Here is a 7,601-nt window from a genome sequence, read left to right as displayed (position 1 = left end):
CACAGCCACGTCCAACGTGCTTTTCTAACTGCGACTCAAGATCTTCACAGCTAGAGGGGTGGAGGACTTTGCATGACACTCTGCTTCTTTGAAGAAAAAAAAAAAAAGCAGAGGGGAAAAAAAGGCATTTTCTTACTGAAAACAAGAGTGTTAAGTTTGTTCGGAATGGGGCTGTCTGGGTGTGGAAGCAGCAAGGAATAAACAGCCAGAGAAGGACGGTACAAGTGGCAGTTGCTGATGTCACCTAGAGTAGCCAAGAATCAAGCTCCCGCTCCATCTGCTTGCAGCTTCTCAGGACATCGAAATTAGAGGGACGAGGGACAGCCTACAGCTGGGCCAAAGCAAAACCTTAAGCCATTAAGAAATGATGGCAAGAAGACGGGTAGAAGCTATAAAACACCGACTGGAAATCAGCTACAGCAGTGCTCATCCAGCAGATGTAGCACCGGTAGTTTTTAGCGAACTGCGAAAGGACACCCGTTAAAAACAGAGTTTCAGAAGGCTGTGCCGCCTTCCCGCGAATGCTCCTGCTTTTCCCTCCGCGCACGCTGCGGGCCGGTCTCACGCTCTTCCTGCCCCAAGCAAACGACTGCCGCTGGCGCTTCCGTTAAAAATCTTCTGAACTAGCCTGACCTTCTGTAAAGCGCAGGCCGTTCTAACGGGCAAACAAAAAACCGGGAACCCCTTTCGAACCCAGAGCAGATGAGATATCCAGCGATTTCTGGGCTGAGGGAAAAAAAAACCCTTTGACTTAGGGAAGTCCTGCTGCGTTTTACTTTCTCTGGAAACTTTTCCTCCGTGTCCTTTGAAGGAAGGGCTGGAAGCCCGTGTGCTGTTGTCCTGTAGCGCGACGTGACCTGCTCCCCTCTAGCTGTGAAGATCTTGCATGAGCTCCTTTACCTGCGTAACGCCGCAGCGTCTGGGATCTTGCAAAGCACGGTTTGTGAAACCCACGCTCTAGAGAAACAGAAAATAAAACCTTTCTGTGCTCACGGCTCACCTATTTAGACAGCCTGTCTCCATAGCACGGTTTCCACGGGAAGATCCATACGGATGGGGGAGTTCTCTTTTACGGGAGCAGCAAAAGGACCCTTGGAACTGAATTATTCTGAGGCAGTCAGAACAGAGCTAATCTAAACTATTCACATAGCCTTGTAGGAACCCACTTGGGAGGGGGTTTTCCTGCAGTACAACGGCGGAAATGATAGCGATTTGGGAAAATTTTCATTTCTGCAATGGGTGTGAACACCGCAACACACAATTTACCATTTTCACATTTTTGCAAGAGTGCAGCTGCAAATTGCGGCGTGTTTTTCACGTAGTGTTTCGGATTATTCAGCTGAAAAGAGGTGGGGATGAGAATTTACCGGCACAATGACAGGCTTATGCAATCACCTTGTGCACACGCCGCAGGTTTGGAAGAAAGACCTGCAAATCCACAGAAAATCCTGGCGACGGGATCGTAAGCGCCACAAGGAATTACGCAACGTAAAACTTAGTAAAACGTTTGCTATGCGTGCACCAAGCCTGTTTTAAATTCAGGTTTCTAGGGAGAAGAGAGTCGCTGCGGCATTTTTGTGACTCGATCCCTTGTCGCGGCCGATCTGCGACAGAAAGGTGACCCCGTGCGCTGCCGAGCTGGGGGTGGATACGGTGAGAGGCATCGCTGTCTGAGCCGAGCCTTCGCTCTGAGAGTAACAGAGCATTCCCAACCGCATCCCTGAATAGATTCACTTTCTCTTTCCCTGGCTCAGGCTGTCACAGTGTATTTTAACCACAAATCTGTTATTCTGCGCTGTGGGTGCCAGAATTGTTTAAAAAAATAACCCAACTCAGTCATGTTGGATTTTTTTGTGATTTTCTTCCCAGCTGTACCTGAGATTCCACCTGCGTGGCTGCAGCTCCTACGCTGCCTAGGAATATAGAGGAGCCCCACGACTCCAGCCAGAGCAGATGCATCTGAGCAATTGCGCTGTGATGTGACGAGTGTGGAGTGGAAGGCATTGAGAAGGTATTATATCAAATTTCAGTTGGTGTTTAAGATGGTTTATACACACTTGTGTTCTATAAGCTGGAAAAAGTACATTTCTCCGGTCTCCAAACCCAGGAACCAGTCATTATTTCAATTTATTGCCATGATGGTACGATTAAGACTTTGATGAAATAAGAAGAGGTGACGCAGGGCAATCTGACCCTGTTATGTTTGTGTGGTGGCTGAAATTGGGGTGGCCCAACACAGTGGACTGGTTCTGTTTGCTTTTGTATTGATTAAAAACTGGTTTCATTCTAAACTGCTCGCACTGCACTTCGCACTTTATGACCTGAAGGTTTCATCTACACTGCACAAAGACAAGACCACAGTAAAATATTGTTGTTGGGGCTTCAGAAGTACTTAAAAATTACAAAAAGACAACGTTAATTTTAGCTTTTTGACACCCTCAGATAATATCCATGGAGCGCTTGTTGCCCGCTGAGTATTCAGGACTTGTGCCAGGCTGTCGATGGACCATGAGTGCAGAGTGAGCAGCGAACGCCTCCCAGACAATCCTGCTGAAAACTGAGCGTGAACGCGTGCTCCTGCCGTGCGCCCAGTCCTGTTTCCAGGGAACAAGACGGGAAGAAAGCGTTGCTGAAAACACAGCGCGTTGGCAGAGGTGGTTATCGCGTCACCTAGTCGTTTTTACCTGCGTTGCTGCCCTGACAACTGCGGTGTATTATGGAAATAAAATGTGAAGTCGCTCGGGTCTGGGTTCTGCTGTTTGTGTACTGGATAAATACATTAAATACCTTCGGACAGAGGCAGGAGAAATCCGTGTTGCTGCAGAGAAGGGGAAGTAGTGATTCTGAGGTACAGAAAAGACAGAAAATATTTCTTAAAAAGGGGAGGGAAATAAAGTGACATATAGAATGCAATGAAAGATCGCAGAGGGAGAAATTATACAATCCAGCAATTGTTGGCTGCAATCAGGATTTAGGAATTCCCCTAAACTGGGAATCTCCTTGAACTGGGTAACGGGAGCACCAACAGTCACACTTGATGAGCAAAAATCAAATAACCCTCCTGCTTCGTAGCACATGCTAAACTCTTAATGACACAGACAGGAAAAAACACAACCCATTGCAGGCTTTTTGGTGATTTCCCACCAAAGGTTTCCTCCAGGCTGCAGCTTCCGGAGGCTCTGGATTATTTTTACCTGCCAGAACTGCTCAGAGGTTATGTTTCGGTAGAGTTAGATGAGTTATTACCCAAGGATATCTTGAAAAGAGAATTGGGTGCAGGCTGAGTTGGCTGCTGTGCTATTGCGTGTGACCCCTCTTGTCACCACGCGCCTGAAACTGCCCCGCTTATTGTCTGTTAATTTGGTAAATTATTTTCTAGAACACTTAAAAAACAAAACAAGGAGCTGAAATTGCCTCTCAGTGTTTCTTCACTCCAAACAAACAAACAAACAAGCAGATTGTGTGTCTTATGCGTCCAGTCAAAACATCTCAGTTATTAATAATAAACGCCTGGGTTTCTGGAGAACCTGCTCCTGAATAAGCTAAAAAACTGAAGCATGGCTGAAAATATTAAAAAAAAAAAAAAATTATTCCACCATCTTCAGCAGATGTTTCTGCAAGGTAAGGGGAACAACCTCCCATCTCTCCCCGTGGTGAGGGAGGCTCCGGTGCTCGGAGCAGCCAGGCCGCCTGGTTCAGCGAGGACCGCTGAAGGATGCTACACGCTCCTGTGAATCCCGGCAGCGGTTTCAGGAGGCCAAGACACGTGGCTGTAGGGAGAGAAAAGGCTGTAATGGGGAAAGTGGGGGCTGAGAAGCAGATTTGTTGTGCTAAGTGGCTTTTTCCTGTCTGTTTCTCCTCTTTCACCATCCTCATTTCAATTCCTTCCTCAGCTTTGGCTCCGTGGAAGAGCAGGGAAAATATTCTATTCCCGTTCCACGACCCTAACACATATTTATGAAATCCCGTTTTATTATAACCCAAATAACGGTTGCCATGTTTTATTTTTTATCTGGACCATTTAAGCTCTTAACAAAGGATTTGCCCTTAATCTGGATCTCTTGCTTCCTTCCCTTCTCACGTTCAGGTCAAAGTCAAGGCACGTGCCATATTTTTTCAGCAGCAGTTTGTCTGGAGGAGATGAACGGAGGTCTGGAATGGAGGCGTGTTGATTTTTAACCAGATTTTCCTTCCTGCCCTGTCTTACCTTCCCAGCTGGGCCGCTGAGACCAGGAGGCACCGAGCCTCAAACTTCTTCCTCCGAGCCAGAAATCCGAGCGGGCATTTGGAGAGATTGTCCTCGTCCTAACCTCAGCCAGAGAGCAGACCAGCCCACCACCCACCTTCTTCCCCGAGACGAGCAGCACGCTTCGCTAGCCACGGAAACTTCAGCAACACGGAGTCGCTGCCTTGGTTTTTTCCCAGCAAGGCAACGCGCGGCAGCAATGATTTAGCGGGTGGATGTCTCTCTCTTTAACAGAACGGAGCTTCACGTGGTCTCTGCCTGGAGCCCACCGCTTCTGCGCCGCTCAGCATCCTAGAAGAGGACGAGCATGTAGATTTTTTGGGCTGAGGTCTTATGTAGATGAAAACGAACACCCTGTTACAGGGCCAAAGGCGCCGTGGCAGCGTGGGGCTGGCGGCTGGGGAGAAAAATCGCCTTTGGCTCAACAAATCAGGACCAATTTCAAGTCAAAGTTTTTCAATAAACTAATGAAAATGCAGGATTACAGTTTTTACCGTTTTGCAGCCGCTGGCCTCAATCCTGCAGACACTTCTCACCTGCGCTTAACTTTATGTACGTGTTTGGTTTTGCTGACCTGCGTGGGATTATTTACCCCTGTGGTAAATAACGCGTGTTTACAGAGTGGAGTTTGTGACCCAAAAAATGACATTATGTCAGAATAATTGGCTCATTCAGATTCTTTATTTTAGGGGGGAAAAAAAAAAAAAAGCTGAGAAATTCAGGAATTAATATTCCTGAGGCGGTGTCAGATCGGCTCCCTCGTGTGAATAGGATCTTTTGTTGTGCATTGGCCACAAAACTTATTTAGCAGCTATTAAAAAAAAAAACCTTACCTTTAGATAGTTTGAATCTACTGCTTACAGGAAGAAATTTTCTGCATCTCTTTCTGCTCCTTAATATATATCAAAGCTAAACAAAGTATATTTGGCCACTAGCTGAGACTGAAAGATTTCTCCTCATCGATGGGAAGCAGCTAATTGAAAAAAAATATATTTTTTACAAGTTTTTTTAATTGATTTTTTTAATATCATGGGAGTGTATTCTGCCTGCCATTGAGCGACTTGTTGAAACCCCTGAAAGAGAAATAAATCACCTCTGCAAACTGTGGTTCTGCCTTTTCTCAGCTTGTTCCTGTGCGGAAGCCCGGCTGCCATTGGGCTGACTCACGTTTTGGCATTCTGTGTTTATACACAAGATGACGATGTTTGTAAGCAATGGGGGAAAAAAAAACAAAACCCAACCCTGTTCATGGGCGCCGCGGTCCCGGCAGAACCTTTCCCTTCTCTGCTGCGTCGGCAGAGCCCGGGGACGCGGCCGGAGCTCCGGTCTGGCGCGGGAAGCGTTGCTGTCGCTCTTTGCGGGGGCATTCCCGCAATCCCCTGCGTTTTGTCCCAGACCCGTTGCTCGGCTGTGGGGTTGCCACGGGGTTTATTTTCCCTTGCTGCCCCTCTTTATCTCCAAATCCCTCACCCTAAGTCTTACCTTGTTGGATTATTTTGCCTTTCCCCAGGCAATGTCAATGACCCGCTATGGAACGGAGCGGGATGCTGGCCATGCGGTTTCTAATGGGCCGTGCCATGCCATACCTGGCTCGACACTGCTGCTGCTCTGACCCGTCTCTCCTGGCATTCCCTGGATTTTAACAGCAGCTTCTGGCTGTGTCCCGTCAGTCAGCGAGGAGAGGCAGAGGAGGGTCTCCCCAGACTCCCAGCAGCTCCTCATGGCACCGAGAGAGCACCAGGGACAGCTAGGCAAGCAACGACGTGGAGCACAGCCTTGATTTTGGCCGGGGCTGCAGCTGACCCGAAATTTCCGTTGGTTGCAATGGGTCAGGGGCAGCTGGAGCTCCTTTCCCCCGACTCAAGCCCCCACTGTTGTGAGCTGCGGGCAGGATTAAGAAGAAAAAATCAACGTACGGGTCGTGGGAAGAGGGAAAACAGAAGCAGCTTAGCCAGCCAAAGAGGAAATGGTGGGACACAGATGTCCATGGAAAGCTGAAGCCACTTGCAGAGGATGCATTTGCTCTTATTTCCTTCCACTCCAGCTAAATTGCAACGGGTTTTAACGACAGGTGTGACAGGAGCTGGGCTTCTGCCGAAATGCTTCCCCGTCCTGCACAGAAACACCGAATATAATATTAGCAACAATTAATCACAGCTGCCAGGAAGCACCCGGCAGCATTCCCTGTCCCCAGAAGAGCTCGGTTCCCATGCTCAGCCCCATTAATTCCCATCTTCAGGCAAACGGCACCGGAGAGTCGCCGGGAAGCAAGGGGCTTCCCCGTGCCACTGGATTTAGATCCCGAGTTTAAGTCGTGGCGGTGCCGGCAGCCCCTTCCCCTCTCTCAGCCTTCGCGGTGAATGCAGGGTGGTTTCGGATGCCCCGTCTCTCCCGTGGGCAGGAAACAGCCACGTGCCTTTCGTTTTCTCTCCCCGCGTCCCGGGATAACTCCAGGCCGCAGCAGCCGGGCTGCGCGAGGTCGGATCTCAGCTTTGCTGGGACGTTGCTGCATTTTTCCTGTTGCTGCTACCCCGGCTCCCTCTCTCATTAGTAGCACTAATTGCTCGTTGCGTATTTTGCAGATGTATGTTAGTATTTCGGAATAACGTCGCGCCGGCTGGCTAAAGCAAACGGTGACCTGCTGGGGCCAGCATCCAGGCTTTTCCCATCTCCCTCGAGCGATCCATCCTGTGGGCCATCGCTGGTCCCCCGCCCCCGGGCTCTTCCGAAGGCAGGCATCCCGAGCCGAGGGCTCGCTCCCCATCCTTCGCCCCCTCTCCACCAGGAAGGTCCGATGTCACATGGAAAATGCAACACTGGGTCTGAACCCCTTCCTCCCCTTGGTGTCAGCCGAGAGAAGCGTTCCCAGAGCACCTGGAAGCTCTTCAGTACACGGCTTGGCTTGTCCCCCGGCTCAGGGTTCCGCACCTACACGTCTTGGGCAAAATATATTTGATTTTGAGGCTCCGCACAGAAAAAGAGCTCTGGCTTCAGCTGGGGCGCATCCAGCCGACGTGATCCAAAGCCCCAAGCTGCACATCGGTCCCTAAGGCTGGAATTCTTCCGGCTCCAAGCAGCAAAGCAGTGATGAAACCTGAGCCCAGCGCCTGCCACAGCACCCAGGGAGGGGACGGCCCGAAGGCTGGGGATGGTGTGAGCCAGGGTGCCCTCAGGGCTCCAGGAAGCTCCAACGTCCCAAAAAGGAGGGATTTGCATGGAAAGTGGATTTTTTTTTTGGCCTTGAGGTCCGTAAGAAAGCTGCCGCCAGCGGGGTGGGTGCAGCAGGAGGGCAGCAGCCCCAGGTCTGCGGTTGAGAACCAGGCGGGCAGATTTTGGGGGGCACTTGGGAAGGAAG

At 49.8% G+C, this 7,601-nt stretch overlaps 1 long non-coding RNA gene across 1 annotated transcript; it reads left to right on the top strand.

Moving 5' to 3' along the window:
• Positions 1-1,865: 1,865 nt before the first annotated feature.
• LOC147598896 (uncharacterized) lies at positions 1,866-5,353 on the top strand. Its single transcript, XR_015260236.1, has 2 exons — positions 1,866-2,011; positions 4,088-5,353. It is a non-coding gene; the product is annotated as an uncharacterized LOC147598896 (long non-coding RNA).
• The last annotated feature ends 2,248 nt before the right edge of the window (positions 5,354-7,601 follow it).

Source organism: Chlamydotis macqueenii, chromosome 15 (assembly GCF_036417535.1).
Source record: "Chlamydotis macqueenii isolate bChlMac1 chromosome 15, bChlMac1.mat, whole genome shotgun sequence".
Lineage (NCBI taxonomy): Eukaryota > Metazoa > Chordata > Aves > Otidiformes > Otididae > Chlamydotis > Chlamydotis macqueenii.
This window is presented reverse-complemented; position numbering and strand designations above follow the sequence as displayed.